A 19111-nucleotide genomic window follows, 5' to 3' on the forward strand; every position below is an offset into this window, starting at 1 on the left:
AGCACACAAACAACGGCTGGCATCTATTTTATTTCATTAAACAACCACAGGAAATGGTGACTTCTTAGAAATCGTACACTTTCAAAAGGAACGAAAGTTGTCTTCAGCTGAATAGGCACATTGACTGATCAACTCATCATTTTGTTTCAATTTACGTGTAGATCAAAAACATTTTAATTTACATTTCAGAAAATGATAAACTTATTAACATATAGAATAATTAAATTCATTTTTATTTATAATGCACAGTAATCACACAATTCTATCAAGTTGTCGTACCACAAGTGATTATAAAAATTATGTTTAATTAAGACATTTGTTAACTCCCATCATTATTGTGAATTACTACTGAATTTTCAGTAAATTACAAACAGTATCCAATCATTTAATTCCAATCCAATTATCATAATAAATATATGATTATTTTTCAGCCCTGCCGAGCCTGGTTGGGAATGTTATGAAGGAATCTAGTGCAACTCTGGTCGTGTCTCTATTACCAGACCCGAGGGTACAAATTTCAATTCACAACTTGCACAGAGCTGTGACAGAGCAGCTCTGAATGTTGATAAGAAAATATGTAAGAATCGAATGAATTGCCTTTCAATTCAACATTAGATATGTTTTCATTTGTTGTTCATTCCAATAATCACAGTATCTGCTGTATATTTTCTTCAGTCCGCTAATAAAAGAATGTATGTATTTCCACTCAATCAATATTCTTTGCAAAACATTTGATAACGTTGCACTCACAAAGACGAAATATGCAAAGTAAAGATATTCCTTAATTTTCTTTTGTTCTGAAGAGCTGAGTTCAGACTGCACGTAGTGCTTGATGCTTCAAAGGTATAAATATGAGAAAAAAATCAAGTTCTTCAACAGTTAAATAAACAAATGCCACTTCCTGCTACATATCAATTTTTAATTATTGATCTGTTTATGAGTTGTCTGAAATTTGTTTTAAGTTTTCCACTCATCTATTTATATTGAATGTAAGATTGAAATGCTGTGAAAATATTGCGAGTCCATTCATTTGAAAATTGAATTCGCATATTTCTCTCTAATCTCGTTTATTGCATGATGACTTAACTGTGTTTTGTTCAGCAAACCTAGTGAATACTAAAATTGCCTAACCTTAAATAAGGTCTTTCATAGCCAGTTATCAATCTGTTCCTAATTCATGTAAATATCTAAATTTATTGAAATCGATGTTCACACAAAACAGTGCCGATAAAGCGACACAAAGATATTCATCATCAGCTGATTACTATTCAGTAGAATAACCTGAGTTAGTATTTTATTGTTCCTAGGACAAATGACAACAGTAAGCATTTATTTACTATTCTATGCAGTTAATGCAATTGATGTACTATATTTCAGTTCACTCGTTAATGTTGATTTATATTGTTTAAACCAATAATTCTACATTATCACGGATATTGACTGTACTACAATAACGTTGGGAGACAATTTTTTGTCAATCTAACAATCTTTAAGCTCCTTTTTTGTTGTGTGTGTACAAGAGACAATTCAAATTATAACCATTTTTATTACAAATTGAACAAATACGGCATTTTAAATTTGTGAAATTCCTACGTTTTTTGCAAAAGGGTTAGTCATCACTGTATATGTCTCATTAAAAAACTGCTATATCAAATCATGCGTGCTACAAAATGATTATTGTTTTCATTTCATTGTAAGAAAAGAACTGCTTTGACCATGTTGATTTTTTTTTGTCATTTCTATTCCAGCATTGCACAAAAATGACAATATTATTACAATCACTTATATGCCACATGTCATTGACTACATTGTTGTTCAGTTTCAAGCTCACTTTCATGACTTACTAATTCTCTTTCTAATTCTGACACAAATCTATAAACATTGATCATAATATTAATCATATAAATTGATGTAACATATCTCTACAAGGAATCCAGTGGATGGAAATGCACAATTCTTGTATTACGTACATTTTTTACTTAAAAAAAAAAGAATTTTGCTCCATAATCACTGAATGGCTCATTTTTCTTCAATCCATAAAGCTAGGTACTATGTTTTATTCCTCAGTTTACTAATCTTAATAAATATCCAATCAACATCACAGCAAAGTGCTTTTGAAATATTGAGTCATTTTAATTCTTCAAAAGATAGCATTCATTATCAAGTCATTGCCATTACAGTAATGGCACAATTATTTTTAAAAAAAAGTATTTTGAACAAGTATAGTGAGATTCATATTTAGATTTAATCCATTATTTCTGAGCACTAATAGTACAGTATGAAAACGCCTTTATTATTCAAATCATCTACCCATAAAGGAACCAATGACTTCCTATACAACGTCATTGCAAATATCTGATGTTTCCTCATTTGAATGATCACGGTAATCTCAGCCTTAACATTGAGGAAAATGTAATTACTTTTCACTGAATTAATTCCAGTTCATTTCCAGACATTGCTCAATCACTTGCAAAAAGAGATTTTTCATTATTCTTTAATGCATTGACAGATTTTGATAATTCAATTGTTGCTAATTTATAATAAAAATAATAATTATTCAATCTAGTAGGTTGCGCAAATGTGGATTTACAGCACAGTACATGAACCACTGTAAAAATATTGCAATGCACAATCTCTCAATCATTGTAAATATCATTTTTTTTGCCTATTGAAACATAGTTGAATTCAATTATTTATTTGACTTCAATGCTCACATTTATTGTATTTGTAATCATAATTCGACTTATGGATGTTTCATGCAACAAAATCAAATGAAAATGAATTAGCATCTCTTTATTCTTTCATTCAACAATGGCAATAAATTTTGATTTTTTAACTTTTGAACATTTTTGGAAAGAGAGGATGTTGTCTTCAGTTGAATGCTTGCATTGACTCACTAATTCTCAGTGTCTGCGACTTACTCTCTTTAGGTTCCTATGAAAAGAAAAGAACTAGTTCTTCTGGTTGCAAATTCCTGGAAAATATTTGAAAATGTTGTGGTCTTAAAGGTTACAAAGCTAAGTGATCGTAAGTCATCAGTTATTTTGTTAGAAAGAAGTTGATTCAAACATTTCGATCACACACCCGCACACACACACGTTATTCTGCTATGTAACAAGGGGAAAAACAAGTCGCTTTCTTCGGCGTTAAGTAAATATATGCCACTTCCAATTATTCATTAGTCAGCTAATTACCTACATTTGTTATTAAAATTGCAATTCGTCTAAATATTGTTACGACCTTTGATCAAATTAAATTGTAATTGCTGTTCATTCCTGAATTGCCGGGATTTTTATTCGTATTGAATGTAAGATTGACATGCTTTGACAATATCGGAGAGTGTTCATTTGAAACTTGTTTTTTCGTATCTTTCACTGATTTTTCTTATTGCATAAGATTACAGGGTACCTCAGTGGTTAGCAATGCTGTCAACAGCGACAGGGACATCGGTTTGATTCCCCCCTCGGGTGACTGAGGGTACTTTGCACGTTCTCTTCCAATCTATGTGACTACGCTGTGGTGCCCTCCCACAATCCAAACATGTGCAGGTTAGGTGAGCTGGCCATGCTAAATTGCACATTGTGTTCTGGGATATGTGTATTAGTCAGCAGTAAATGTGAAGAATTATGATCGGGAAAAGTGTTTGTGTGGGTTACTCTTTAGAGGGTCATTTTACTTCGAATAAATGGCCTGACAGCACACTGAGGTAACAGGGGTGCTTTCGTGGCATCGCTAGAATTACGGTGCGCCCCGAGATCTAAGTCATGTTGGAACTGAAACGGAGGAATCTATAGAGAGGCTACAGAATGACATGGCATCCATTTGGTTTTCTTTAAATCACTGACAAGCAGGAAAATGTAAACGGGGAGGGCGAGTGAGAAAGTGAAGCAGTTGCAGCTCTGATGAAAGTACAAAGGTTCCTCTGAGAGTGTAATTTCTTTCATTGCTGTCGCTGATCGAATGAGCCACTAACGTGCGAATTGCACCAAAACATGATTCAGGATATCTGGTGCCAATTCTCGCACTTTGAATAACGACAGACAGCTTCCAAATGAGGTCTTTCTGAGACGACTTTGGGGTACATTTGACAGACAGACAAGTTCAGGAATTCGTGGTGCGCTGTGACACCAGAGCATCTGCTTCTTTCTTGTCTTTGAACCGAGCCGCCTGCGCAAGGAAGGCAAATGCGGTCCTGCTTTTCGTGGAAGGATCAGAAGGCGGTAGCTACACTCTCAAACGGAATGGCATATGATCCGAACCAGGTTGGGGAAAAACTTTACAACGCTTTGCACAGTAATTAAATGGAGTTGCGTTACTTTTCACTACCAGAGCAGATTTGTTCAAGCAAATTCGAAGGCAGGTTTGCAGATGGGAAAGCATGCAAGAAAGCTCCGTACGTCTGCATTGAAAAGGCTGCAGTTGAAGAACAAAGCAGCTCCGAACTGGGGACATTTCGCGTGTGAGGCGAACGTGATGACCACTACACTACAGAAACAAGCCACAGCCGCCCTCGCTGCGGCTCAGTGGCATCCAGCACTGAGAGTTGAAGCCGTTCTAAGTTTCATCTTTCTGTTTCCAACAGCTCGTTGTTGTCCAGCATAAGGAACATCTTGAAAACGTAAAAAAAAAAAGACACGTTAAGTTGATGACAAAATATAGACAAAGATGTCGTCGATGTTTGTACCGTAGGGCGAGGTGGAATAGGTTGGGACGACTTTCCCTGCAGCGTAACAGCTGCGACATGACCTTATGGAAGGGTGGTAAACTGAATACTTATGAGTTTTACCCAAGTTGGTGTGAGTTGAAAACTCGACAGCATAGGTTTAAGGTGAGTGGGCTAAAATTGACAAAGGACCTGAGGCACATTTCCCACACAGAAGGTTGTGCGTGTTTGGAATGAGCTACCAGAGGAAGTGGAGGAGGCTATTACACTCAGAAAATTGCAAAGGTAATTGGATGAGTTTCTGGATAGGATGGGTTTAGAGGGATTGGGGCCAAATGCTGGGAATGGGACTTGTTTAATTTTGGCTACGTGGTGAGCATGGACGAGATACACCGAAGTATCTGTTTCCACGCGGTGTACCCCAATAACGTCGTGTTGCTTCCACCGGCTTTAAAGGATTACTTTTTAGCGGAGTTTGCCATCGCAGTCTGTGGCACAATCATTTAGTCTGTTCGACTGCTCACGGGAAAGGTATTATTGTGAAACACTGCAGAAACAAACGACTTCCTTACTTTAGCTCCGACTGACCATACTCTGAAATTTTTCCAGATCCTCAGCTGAGGATTTTTGCTGCTGGAAGTAACCTCAGAAACTCTGTCAAATCGAAATGTATTGAATTTCACCAGAGCTGCATCTGCCTCACTTCTCCACTCGCCCTCCCCGTTTACATTTTCCTGCTCGTCAGTGATTTAAAGAAAATCAAACGAATGCGATGTCATTCTGTAGCCTCTCTGTCGATTCCTCCGTTTCAGTTCCAACATGACTTAGATCTCGGGGCGGAACTTAATACTAGCGACGCTTTGAATGCGCAAGTCGAAAGGATCCTCAGAGAGTGTAATTTCTTTCATTGCTGTTGCTGATTGAATGAGCCACTAACGTGCGAATTGCACCAAAACATGATTCAGGATATCTGGTGCCAATTCTCGCACGTTGAATAACGATTGACAGTTTCCAAATGAGGTCTTTCTGAGACGACCTTGGGGCACATTTGACAGACAGACAAGTTCAGGAATTCGTGGTGCGCTGTGACACCAGAGCATCTGCTTCTTTCTTGTCTTTGAACCGTGCCGCTTGCGCAAAGGAAGGAAAATGCGGTACTGCTTTTCGTGGAAGGAACAGAATGGCATATGATCAGAACCAGGTTGGAGAAAAACTTAACAACGCTTTGCACTGTAATTAAATGGAATTGCATTACATTTCACGACCAGAGCAGATTTGTTCAAGCAAATTCGAAGGCAGGTTTGCAGATGGGAAAGCATGCAAGAAAGCTCAGCTTTTGTCCATATAAAAGCCTGCAGTTGAAGAACAAAGCAGTTTCTGCCCAATTTCGAAATGGGGATCTTTCGCGGGTTAGGCGAACGTGATGACCACTACACTACAGAAACCAGCCACAGCCGGCCGTGCTGCGGCACAGTGGCGTCCAACACTGAAAGTTGAATCCGTTCTTCGTTTCACCTTTCTGTTTCCAATAGCTCGTTGGTGTCCAGCGTAATCGACATCCTGAAAACGTAAACAAAAAGACACGTTAAATTGATGACAAAATATAGACAAAGATGTCGTCGATGTTTGTACCGTAGGGCGAGGTGGAATAGGCTGGGACGACTTTCCCATCAGCGTAACAGCTGCGACATGACCTTATGGACGGGTGGTAAACTGAATACTTACGTGTTTTACCCAAGTTGGTGTGAGTTGAAAACTCGACAGCATATCTTTAATGTGAGTGGGCCGAAAGTGACAAAGGACCTGAGGCACATTTCCTGTAAAGAAGGATGTGCGTGTTTGGAATGATCTACCAGAGGAAGTGGAGGAGGCTATTACACTCAGAAAATTGCAAAGGTAATCGGGTGAGTTTCTGGATAGGATGCGTTTAGAGGGATTGGGGCCAAATGCTGGAGAACGTGACTTGTTTAGTTTTGGCTATGTGGTGAGCGTGGACGAGGTCCATCGGAATATCTTTTTTCATGATCTACCCCAATAACGTCATGTTGCTTCCACCGGCTTTAAAGGATTACTTTTTAGCGGAGTTTGCCGTCGCAGTCTGTGGCACAATCAATTAGCCTGTTCGACTGCTCACGGGAAAGGTAATATTGTGAAACACTGCTGAAACGAACGACTTCCTTACTTTAGCTCCGACTGACCATACTCTGTGAATTTTTCCCAGATCCTCAGCTGAGGATTTTTGCTGCTGGAAGTTACCTCAGAAACCCTGTTAAATCGAAATGTATTGAGCGAATCGCAAAACAGAAAGCATTTAACACGGAACACAAACAAAACTGGCATACCTCATGCATTTTCAGACACAGAGATGCATGAATGCTAAATGTGATACAATCCGAGGGCATGAGTCATAAAGTAATCTCACAACTAACAACAGGGCATTTCCAAACGACTCTTTCAAACATTCTGCAGCCTTAGTTCACCACCACTTTCCAGACAATGCTGAAAAGAGAGAAAGAAAGAACATAATAAGAATTGGCCGTAAAAAGTGAATTTCACCAATCACAGTCTCGATTAGATTACCTTTCCCTTCCGATGTTTCCAGGACGGAAATGAAGGAAATGGGAGAAATTCAACAAGGTATGACATCGAAATTCATTGGAACGATTTTCCCCTCAGCTAGAAACCCAAATAACAATGAGTAGAGTCACCGTAGGACTTGGTTTCACAACAGCGATAAAATAACAGTCTCCATTCAGTTCCAGTAAAAGCTCAACTTGCCTGGTACTGCAGAACTGATTGCAATTTTCCGAGCGGGAGGCGAACACGATCACGACAGGAAAGACATTTTGAAATATTTGGCAGTATCCCACATCACAGATGGTTCCCTGTGATCCAAACCCATTTTACTTTTGTTTTCAACATCAAGATACAGTGGGCACCGAAACAGCATTTTAACACGCTGCAGCGTTGGAGTTAATCAGCAGAAATGGCAGTGGTGGGATTCGAACCCACGCCCCTTTCGAGTCTGGAACTTGGATCCAGCGCCTTAGACCGCTCGGACTCGCACAGCTGCTGGGATGTGCCCGGCTACAATGTCAATTTCGCAGCAGATATTGATAGCCCATCAATCCAGACAAAAATCAATGGTAAGCTGAGTCTATCTTCTCAGACTCTTTTCAACTCTTTTCAACTCTTAATGTATCTGTGAGTGCGTGAGAATATAGGTTCGCTTATGATTTGGTCAAATTACCATGAGCTGCTTGACATTACTGCAATTTCGATTTTTGCTTTGCTAAATGGTTTCACCCATTGCTCGAAACAGGACGACTTTCACGTTTACACGGAACACGAAACACACCGGACTACAGGGAAAATGCACAAACCTGAGCAGGGATTGCGATCACCTCAATCTAAAAGGCAGTTTCTGAACATAGTAACAGAAGTCAAAAGGTAATTACCTCACCCCACCACCACTCCGGAAGAGGTGCTAACTGCCCTTGAGTGCTTTTTGTTCTCGATGTGAAGAGCTCTCACGCCTGAGTCACCTTCACGTCTCTGGTTGCTGAGTGAATCACAAAGAAGGAATTTCACCAGAGCTGCAACTGCCTCACTTCCCCACTCGCCCTCCCCGTTTACATTTTCCTGCTCGTCAGTCATTTAAAGAAAACCAAATGGATGCGATGTCATTCTGTAGCCTCGCTGTCGATTCCTCCGTTTCAGTTCCAACGTGGCTCAAATCTCGGGGCGCACCTTCATACTAGCGACGCTCGATTGAAACTGCGTCTTTGTCAATGTCAGACCCTAACTACTCCCGATATGAAAACATCTCTCCTCATGTACATTTTTCTTCTTTTACTAATATCTTTAAAACTCTGCCGAATCGTTCTCGATCCTTTCAGGCGTAAGGAGCATTTCCCCTTCCTTATTCCCTCTGTCTAACCTACTCATGTCTTGGAAAGGTTGAACAAGTCCAGCTTTTGGCCTTCTGCTCTCCAAGGAGTCCTGTCCCAACTTTCCAAATGACCTTTTTTGTTGATATTCCTCATATACCACACTATTCTCATCAACCTGTTCAGCGCTGTTTTCAATCATTTCACATCCCCACTTCCTAAAGTTTCACACCCAGAACTGTGCGAATATCCAGATGGTGGATTTACTCAGAGTGCGATTCTGTGGGTGAATATCCTCTAACACTTGTTTGACTTCCACCACATGTGGTACTGTGCCATGCCCACTACAATGACACTTCTGACCCCAAAACTCAAAGTTATTTCAAAGGGTGCAACTTAATGATTTACATCTTTTTATCAGACAGTTGATAGGACGACTGAGCAAAAGTGAAGTCAAACAACCAAGGCTCGATGGCAACTTGAAGTAAGACATTCTCCCATGCCAGTATTAACCACAAGCTGCTGAGCGAAGATCATACCCTAGACACTCTTACATTGCCAACACCAAACCAGCTGAGATTCGGTCAGGTCCAACTACATCCCAATTTGTTCTCAGATTTTTAAGCATCGAAGTGTTTTTAGAATATCGCCTTGACATTTTGTCTCCTTGTTCACAGAACAGTACTGTTTATCCCTTCTGCTTGGACTAAGTTGTCTCCATCGACAGAGTATTCAGCTATTTCCCTCCACCGGCAAGCAGTGTAAGGAGAGGCAAGTGTGGTTACACTCTAAAGCTCGCTGTCCTCGGCACGGCCAGTTCAATCAAGTGCTGCGAATCAGCAAATTTGATTGGGAGGTTCCTGCAAATATCATTTATCTGAGCCAACGAGAAAGATGTTGAGCTGGTGGGTAAGACACAAATGTACTCCGGACTCTCCACCCTCAGGTAAAGTCATGTGAGGGCATTTTTGTGCAGCCTGATTGCTGTTCAAAATCCATCTTCACACAGCAATCCTGCAGAAAGTCTTTTGTAACACTAACATTGGCTTCTTTGCTGCAATCAGGCAGCAGTGAACATCTGAACCCCAACTTTCCTAGATAAAGACAATTCGATTGAAATTCTCACTCACTGAGAGCCATCCCCACGTCCCTGAGCTGCGGGCCTGCAGACAGTTTAACGCAGAAGAGAGGGTTAACAATGAGACTTGGTTTCACCATCAGCCACTCTGTCCCAGAGACAGGAAGAGGGACAGCATCAATCCGTGGCGTCACTCACGCGCCGATAGAAGCTGTTCAGCCCATCGAGTCCATAGCGACTCTCTGACGCTTATATATCCCTGTGGTTATTCATAGTTGGTGATTTATGTCCTAATAATGTGGAGATGTCCCTGTATCGCAATTCTGCCTCCAAACAATTGATCCAATTGTAATTCTCAGCTTTTTATTTCACAGGAAGAACACTGCTGTGTGAAACGGTGTGGGGAATAACTGCAGGGCGTCATGCGCATAGAGCACTCTACAACTGATGTGTCTCACCTTCACCAGTTTATTCCCAGCTCTGGCAAGAGATTTTGCGAATCAGATCAGAGTACACCGACAGAGAACAGGAAAAGATTTTCCAGAACTTCACAAGTGTGTTTCCTCATTTGTGTAAATTTCTGGTGTGTATCAGTATGAAATATTCATTTCTGATACATTGAATGAAAGGAAGCAGAAATGAAACAGCACACAATGCGTAGAATGGAGATCTATTATAGAGAACCACTGGAGGGGGCAGTACACACACTGAAACATGGAATTGTCAACGAGTAGAGGATGCTTTCAATCCATTAATTTCATGGTTATGAGCCCAATACGCCCCACTGGGCCGCTCTGTTAGTGCTCACCACAGCAGTCTCACACAGTCTTCAGCTTTTCGTTTGGCGCGTGGCTTGTACCTCAGAGGATGATTTCAAAAGGTCTTCACTATTATTGTGTGACACACTGTAGCACAGATGTGTCCCGGCTGTGTCAATATAACCTGTGACTAACTTGCCATATTCTGTTGGTTTAACTGTGCTTTCACTCAGAATCACAAAATATGTCACAGTGCAAAGTGAGGCTATGCATCCCCCAAACAATAACGAAATGTCTATGTCGGTCGATTGCTTGACTTTATTTGATTGATTGATTATAACATGAACCTCAGTACAGTGAAAACTTTTGTCTGCGATTGGTAAAGGCAGATCATACTAATCAAGGACATGCAGATCACAGCATAAGTAAAACAAAATTTTGGACTGATTAAGGCTTTCAGGTTACTCCACACAGGACGTGCTCTCGGCAAAATCCACATTAACAGGATCAGCATCATTTGAAGTTAGGGAATCCATTTCTCAGTCTTGTAACGACCTCCAAGAAGTTGCTTTTGTGTGTCTTTAAGCTTCGGTGCCTTGTTCTGAACTCGAGCTCATCAAAATTATACATTCTGAGTCAAAAACAGAACCATATGCAAAACTCCAGTGCTCAAGTGTGACTTCTCACACGAACATCACCCACCCGAGGCGATATCACAACCAAGACCAACAAGCCAGAACCGCAACAGAAGCATGATCCATAAATCAGGTGAGTTTCCTTGTTTAAAAATTAGGGGTTTTCTGGTGTTTCGGAGGGAAGGCCGCACTGAGTTTTAATAGTAGCTCCTTGCCATTCTGACTTCCGGTTCACCGGAGGCTGTGCTAGCCACTTCCATTGCAAGCGGGTTCCCATAATTGGCAGCTGGACGAACTCATCTTAAATTGGCAATTAGTGTTGTGGGAGAGAAACATGAACACGCTTTTCATCCCACTTTCAAACACGGGGTTGTGGAGCGCGGGAGGGGGTGAGAGGTAGAGGGAGTTATGGAAATTCTGGAAAGCTGCACAAAAGAGAGATCGCGCATGCACAGGACGTAATATTCTCTAGGGAACCTTGTGCAAATAACGCCATCTGAGACAGATAGAAATGTGAAGAACTGCACGGAAAGAGAGAATCTCTCCCAGTCATCTGTGTCTTTGTCCTTCTCGAAGTCACAGCGAGGGCTCTGCTGTCTGAATCAGCATGGGATGTCACTGCAGCGAGTCCTGTCGCTCAGACACGTTGCACCTGATGTGTATAAGTTTTATCACGTTACCGACAGCTCAAAGAACAGATTTCACAGCTCACATCATACCAGAGTGACAGGGAACAGAAGAAAGCGATTCAGACCATCATCTTACCACCTGTTGGGGAGAAAGCCGATGTGGGAGAGCAAACAGTCTCGACCAGTGCATGTTCCCAGCATTTACAATCTTGGTCTGTGTGACAACAAAAGCAGAACCAGGAACTGTTTATCTTGCTTCTTAAACCAGGCGTGAAAATGTTGCAGAGCATAGATACGTCTACGTGCTGTCAGTTAAATGATGAACAGCAGAGTACAGTTCACAGAGTATGGTCTAATCTCTGGGCTATGGGGTCAGCACTCTCCAACTGTGACCCTCCGCTCACCGGATTTGAGCACAAACAAAGAAATGACTCAGTGACAAATTCTGTTGAAACGGATTCTGTGAGGAATTGAAAGCGATGAAATGAAAAGCCCCTTGAGAGCGGGATGTAACATTAACTGTGTGGGGATCGTTTTCCAGACTGGAGGAGAGTGCGCAGTGCTGTTTCCATGGGTCAATAACACGATAGATAGATTGAATCAGCGTCGAATGTTATTGTAGGGATCCCTGTCGCTTGGATACACTGCACCTTTTGTACAATGGTGCAAAAGCACGGAGGTTTTGTGTAGAGAGGACAACGTCAAAATCGATACTGAGGCAAAATGCACAAATTAGCAAAACAACAAAGCAACCACAGAATCTGGTGTTACGTGACGGGGTAAACCCCCTCTGCTAATGGAAACCAGCAAAACAGAAAGGATTCACCCCTTGCTGTATTCTGTTAAAATTCCAGAGGCAAAGAACCAACCCAAAAATCACTACTTAAAGTTAAAAATAACAACTTTACTGCTTTTATAACAGAGAATAATCAACCTACAACTCTTTTCTCTAAACCTTCTGCTCTACAATACCTTCCCTCACTCCGACCCCAATAACTTTTACAAAAAAGTTTAAATTTACAAACCAGCTAGTTTCCGAATCTTCTCTTTGTATCTTCCTCTGTAGATGTTTTTCTCGAGGTCGGTGTTGATGCCTTTTTTCGATGCAATTTATATCTCCAGATAGTCACCTCTTGGAGATTTTACTGGCATCCTACATTTGTTGGTCTTTTAGCTGCTCTCTTTGCTGTTCTTTGCCGCTCTGGTTAACTGTTTAAAATGTCTGACATTTGTCCCACAAAACGTCGGATCGTTTCATTGGTTTTAATATTGTAAAAATACCAAATTTCAACTTGATTGGGACATAATTTAAACTGATTGGCCGAATTTAAATTTGATTTTTGTATCCATGTAACACGGTTCTTAGTTGTTTTGACCAAATGTTATGTTGTTGCCTTGTTCTGGACTCCTTGTGCTCGCCAGACATTTCAGCACCATTAAAATTACGTTACACCCACAACTTCATAACACTGGCATTTGCCAAGACAGTCTATTTCTCTCAACATCGCTCTCTGTCAATCTCATGTGCCTGAGATTTGAACAATCTCTGGTCTATGTTAATCAAAACTGCCCTATTCTCCTAACCTCAGATTTAACACATCTCCTTACTTATGTCTAACAATATTAATTTATTTTGCACTGTGTTACTTCAGTACGCGTTGAGAAGAAATAAAAATGAGAACAACAGTCACCTATGTGACTGCGATTTGACCCAATGTTGCTGCAATCAACAGATTCAGCTGTAAGTGAAATAGCCTTCATCTTTCCTGTACCAGTAATGAGATTGCATAGCATAGTGGTAAGTTTTCATGAGTTGTATTAGACCCAGCATCATGTCTCAGGGCGAGATTTACTGATGAATAACACGGGGGTTGCGGGGTTCAATTTGGTTAGGAAGGATATGGTCAGAGTTCCCTTGATACAAAATCGTTAGAGACGATGGAAATTAGATTTACTGGGATGTATAGCCACGATAAAAGAAAAGAAGGGATTTAATAAGATGGTGGAATAGATGAAGATTCACGCGACATAAATCAGGAATGACTGAGTTGTGCCCTAATGGAGGTTTTCCAGCGGATGTGAGGTTGATAAGGGTAAATAAGAGGGAAATTACCTCGTTCAGGTAAGTGTATAACGAATGGTTAGAGCTTCAAAACCAGCGAGGAAAGACAACGAAGTTTGCAGCAGGTACTTTTTATTCTGAGATTTTGAAATCGCAGTTACTTTTCAGACAGAAAAAAATTAGAAGATGATTCCAGCATATTTCAAAGGCCAGTTGCAGACACACAAAGAGCGAATTTAATAGGGGCTGGGATTCTGGGCTGCCTGGATGGGGAGGCAAAAGTGACACACTCACAAATTGTTTAGCGTTCATTGGAAAGAAATTGTATCATACCTGCAACTGGACATGTTAAGTGTAAGAAGAGCTGGTGGTGTTGAAAGTTGTAGCAGCTGATTCGACGTGAACTACTACAAATTGTTAATGTACTGAGCTGTTTGTTGTAACTTTGCATTAATTGGAAGCTGGTTACCTCAGTCCACTGGCTAAATGGTTTATGGTATAGAGTGAGACTAAGAACGTGGGATTAATTGTTGCACTGTCTCAGGTTGCCATAATGATCATCATCTCCTCCGCTCACGTGATCTCTAATACAATTGTGACTCTAGTGAGTAGGAATGGACCTGTCAATGTCAAGCACAATTATCTTTGCCATCTGTTGCCTTGAACATTTGTTCACAATGACCAGGAACGGGACTGAAACCTTTTAAAACTCACTGATCTCTTCCCGAAAAATCCAGCGACAAGAATTATCCTTACTTCTGTTTGAACCCTCTGTTCTGCACAGCAGCAAAACTATTTGTCATGACTTTACCAGATTCGCTGACAACATTCAATCTACCCTAAGAGATAAATCGAATTCCTTTCGAACGGTTTCATGAGCTGTGTGAGTTTGCAGAAAACAGGATGATATGAAACGAGTTTAACAGACTTTTCAAGAATGTAATCCAGTGCAGTTTCAGAGATTTGAAAAACGTCATCAAGCTAAAATATCACCTCTGTTTCTTGATCCACTGATGGATAGTCACGTGGGGGATATGTGCAATTTTACCGTTAATAATTGATACCTTTCCCAAAGACAGAAAAATCCCACAAATCAGAAACTGGAGTTTTAGATTCATGCTGCTTTATTCGACATTATTCTTCAACTACGCTTCAGTCTGACGCTCCAATAATTCCTGATTAACGTCAGTAAAACCAGCGTTCAGTAAGGATTGAAATTACAACGGCGGCATTTTAACACACTGTTCAGTGCCAAGAGCGGATCAGTTGCTCCACTGGAGCCGCCGGCAGCAAGCCTATAAAGTGCCCTACTCGTACCTCTGGGACCTTTGAACCGCTTGTTCTACTTTTGCTGTGGTTCTGAAATTAAAGCTAAGGCAGAGGAGGAGGAACTGATATGGACCTGTGACTATTCGATCATCAGGTTCAGGAAATGGGACACAGGAAAATGTTGAGCAAAATAGACTTGATTGAAAATTGGGTTTCCGTGGGTCGCAACGTCGTTTATAGAGAATGTTATATTATCGCTGTCACAGGGCTTCTCATTCGGTCTGCTTCAATTTAGCACAGAGTTCGAATCAACCACAATTCATTAACTTCCTTCTGCAAGTTCCTACTGACAGCATGAAAGATACTGCACTCATCATCAATCTTCACCATGGCTACATCCAAGGACATGTTGCACGGTTTTCCTGAATACTGAAATTGTAACGTGTTAAGAATCCAGAGTGAGATACTGAATTTCCCAAATTCAGGATTATTACCGGGGCCAGAACTGTCCCTGAATCCCCAATATCCACACTGCCGTTGCTCCATGTGTCCAGTTGGAAACTTGTGTGAAGGGGCATGTAGTTTGACAGAGCACCTGGAAAATCCTCTACTGTCTGATCTAAAGCTACAACAGGAGCTGTGTATTCCAGCTGTAAGAGCAGTGGGATAAAGGGGAGGTCCATGGTATTCCATAGTGTAGATTCACAGGTTCCTCATCATATTATTGTTTAAAATCCTCTGTCAGAAACAGCACAGACAGAGAGGAATAGAAGGGGGGCATTTCGCTTGCCAGCGCTACTCCACCATTTGATGTCACCATGACTGACCAAACATATCAATGTCTTTTCCCAGAACATTCAAATCAATATATCGCCCAAAGGGAAAAAAGGCACAGAATAAGCTGGAAAACTCTGTAACTGTGGGAGGAGGATGTCTTTATACACAGTGGGCTTCCGCAGTGGGTTTTGCGAATGAGAAGTCGATTCTGGGGTGATCATGTTTCAAGTGATATGATTCCCTTAAAACTCACCACCCAGAAAGTGAGGAATCTTCTCTGTTCAGTAGCAGGGAAAAGACCTCCAGACGACAGGAACTGATGGTGAATCAGTATTCATTCAGCAGAAATCTGAACTATACTCCGATTCTGTTGTAACTCAAACCCACAAACTTTGAATCGCAATCTTAACAATTCAGTAGAAGTCCAACACGTCTTTTAATGTGCCACAGTGTTGTTCTAGCCTCCATTTTACTGCACCCAAAGTTACGGTGCTCAAGTCTTTCATCAAGCATTTCTTTATTCTCGCCCCAGTTTACAGTACTTGGTCCTTATCCGTGTATGGTCTAGCCCCTCAAGTGATCGGCTCAGTACTCCTGAAACATTTTAATGGCCCTTCGCTTCACCACACCTTCAAATAGTGAGTTCCAGACAAACGACACTCTCAGGATGCAAACGTTCTTCCTAAACCTTCTCTGAACATCCTCTCTCTAGCGTTTCATCTATATCCCTGGTTATTAAACCTTCCCATAGAAGTTTATTCATGTATCACATATCTATCCCCTTTCTGTGCACGTTAAACAATTCATCTCAGGTTTCTTCGCTCTGAGATAAAGAGCTCCAGTCGAGCGCATCTATCTTTGCAGTGGCGAGAATGTCGTGCTTTAAAAGCACAACAGGTCAGGCAGCATCAGAGGAGCAGGAGAATCGATGTATGGGGCATACACCCTTCATCAGGAATGAGAATTTTGAGTCAGTGTTGAGGGAGAGGAATGGGGTTGTTGGTCAGGTTGGTGAAAGCGATAGGTGAATGAAGGTGAGGGAGAAGGTGGTAGTTCCGTGCTGGGGGGGAATTGATGGCCGGGTCCAGAGACCGGTGCCTAGTTGGGGGCTATGGACTGGAATAATGGGGGGACGAGGTGAAATGATGAAACTGGGGAAATGCACATTTATCCCGTGTGGTTGCAAGATCCGAAGGTGGAATATGAGACGTTCTTCCTCCAGGCATCGGTTGGTAATGGATTGGTGATGGCTTATGCCTGAAGCAGCGATTCTCTTTTCTTCAGATGCTGTTTGACGTGCTGTGCTTTTCCAACACGACATTCTGGACTCTGAGCTCCAGCACCTGCAGCCCTCACTTTCGCTTATCTTCGCAGGGGGAATAGTCGAGCTCGTGCACCACCTTGGTAAATCTCCTCTGACCACCCTCCCGTGCAAACACACGTTGCCTGTGGCTGGCGATCAGAACAGAACAAAATTATCCAAAGAAAAGCAGAAATATCTGAACAAAACCAGCAGGTCTAGTGGATCTGGGGTGAGATTTTCGAGCCAAACGATCCGCCTTTGGAACGAATGATATGTGTAGGTGGGGCAGGAAGGTGAGAGAAGGTGCACAGGGTCTAAAATGATTGAACTTGATGTTGGATACGAAGATTGCATGGTCTCTCAGTAGGAAATGACGTGCCGCTCTTCCAACTTGCGCTTTTTCATGCGGGAGCTCTGCAGCAGACCAAACTGAAATGGAGGCATGGGAACACAGTGGGATGTTACAGTGACAGGGACCTTGAAGCTCAGTACCTTTTCTTGCTTGCAGAAAGAACATATATTGTACTCACGTTTGACACCCGCTCTGTTTTTCTCTCCCCAGTCGAGACGATATCACATTGTGAGCCGGAAATACAGTTTGCTAAATTGAGTGATGGGAAGATAAATCACTGGAACATTACATAGTGAGGAGAACATCGTAATCGAGCAGCATTACACCTCCTGGGATTTCGTGGAATGGTGTCATATGGGAAAGTGCTGGAGGGTCAAGGAGGATTGGACGAGGGTGTACAGAGAGAAATTGTCCTGCATAGTGCCGGTATTCAGCTGTATGGGTTAGTGAAGAAAGGGCAGTAGAATGCATATCATCCCGAGCTTCCTGTTAAAGGAAAACACCTCACAATGGAGCAAAACTGCCAAATGATTTTCATTCCAATGCCGACACGAGGTACAGTGTTCAGAAGTCACGTGTTTGCACTGTCAGTCTGTCTCCCCTGGAGCAGTAGTACTCACCCACGTTGATTCAGATAGCACAGTTCTTCCTGGGACATTTCCCTTCCAGAATGGAAGGGCAGTTACTTATAACTCGTACTTGGAACGGCATATCTGTATTGCCCAATAAGAATTGCTTAACTCTTTTTTAAAATCACTGGACCCATAACCTTGTATGTCTCCAGTTTGTCCAATCCCTCTTCTTCAGCCCGTACAATATCCTGGCAAATCTCCCCTGCATTGTTTCCAGTGCTGTCGCATCCCTGCTATAATGTGAATTACATAACTACACACAACAGTCTCGCTAGAGCCGAATGAACAATGAAATAAATGATGCAGAAGTCCACAGAAACTGGTGCTTTTTGAATAAAGTTTATTTTCCTCAATTTTGCCCTGTGCCCTTTTCCTGAGCCTGATGTTTCAATAATCGCAGGTCCATGTCAGTAAAAGCTGCAACCTGAGGATTGATCTCACAACCGCGGTATCGAAATGGATCAACTGGTTTGAAGGTCCCGATGGTGAGACTTACGCATGGTCACCCAGCAACAGTGAGCGCAGCAACACAGACTGAACGGGGTCAATGTGAAAGTGATTGTAAGGGAAATGGGAGGGGGAACTTAAAGGTGGTAAGTGATTGCGGAAGGGAGGGAATTCTCTGAGAATGGGTGAGTCTGAATCCTTAAATATGAATCGCAGAGATGTGTATGAGAGAGTGGGGTTTGATGGGTGAAAATAGAAATGTCTGAGAATGCTTTCATGTAAAATCAACTAATTCCTTTCCGTGTTTCTTCAGCATGAGTCACAAGGAGGAAAATGCAGTGACTCGGATTCTAACGAGCTTACTGCGGCCACAATGCAGAATCTTTTAACAATTAAACAATCACTGAGTCATGAGGAGACACGCGTTTAAAACAGTGATAATCACAGTGACAGAGGATATGTTAGGAAGAGTAGCAGATGCACAACATGAATATTAGGTGAGCGATAGCAGACATGTGGGAATTCAGAATTAGCTGAATCTTTAAATTCGATATCCCCAGACGCTGTGGTGGTTCCATCGAGGATAGCATGTTGATGACTGAGTTTGATAGATTTG

The sequence above is a fragment of the Chiloscyllium plagiosum genome, unplaced genomic scaffold (assembly GCF_037043375.1).
Source record: "Chiloscyllium plagiosum isolate Xiang-an unplaced genomic scaffold, Cpla_swu_hap1 HiC_scaffold_29, whole genome shotgun sequence".
Taxonomy (NCBI): Eukaryota; Metazoa; Chordata; class Chondrichthyes; order Orectolobiformes; family Hemiscylliidae; genus Chiloscyllium; species Chiloscyllium plagiosum.